Below are 285 nucleotides of genomic sequence, written 5' to 3'. Positions count from 1 at the left end.
AGAGAAACGGACTAATTGAAACTGTGTGGGCACTCACGGATGCTCTTGAAAACGTGTAATATTTTTGTACCTAATCTAAACATTTCACAATCCCAACCTTTCTAGTAGCGCCAGGGCGAGTCAGGACTCAAGTTCGAGTGCACTAGAGTCTTTTACTCGATGTTGGAGGAATTGGCCGGGCTCGAGTCATCTTGAAAATATTGATTTTTTTTCTTTAAACTTCGCAAGACGAGTCCTTTTGCTTGACCTGACTTTAGGAAAAGACTCGGGTCCTCTACCGGAAAC

Source organism: Tigriopus californicus, chromosome 11 (assembly GCF_007210705.1).
Source record: "Tigriopus californicus strain San Diego chromosome 11, Tcal_SD_v2.1, whole genome shotgun sequence".
Lineage (NCBI taxonomy): Eukaryota > Metazoa > Arthropoda > Copepoda > Harpacticoida > Harpacticidae > Tigriopus > Tigriopus californicus.
Note: the sequence above shows the minus strand (reverse complement) of the source record.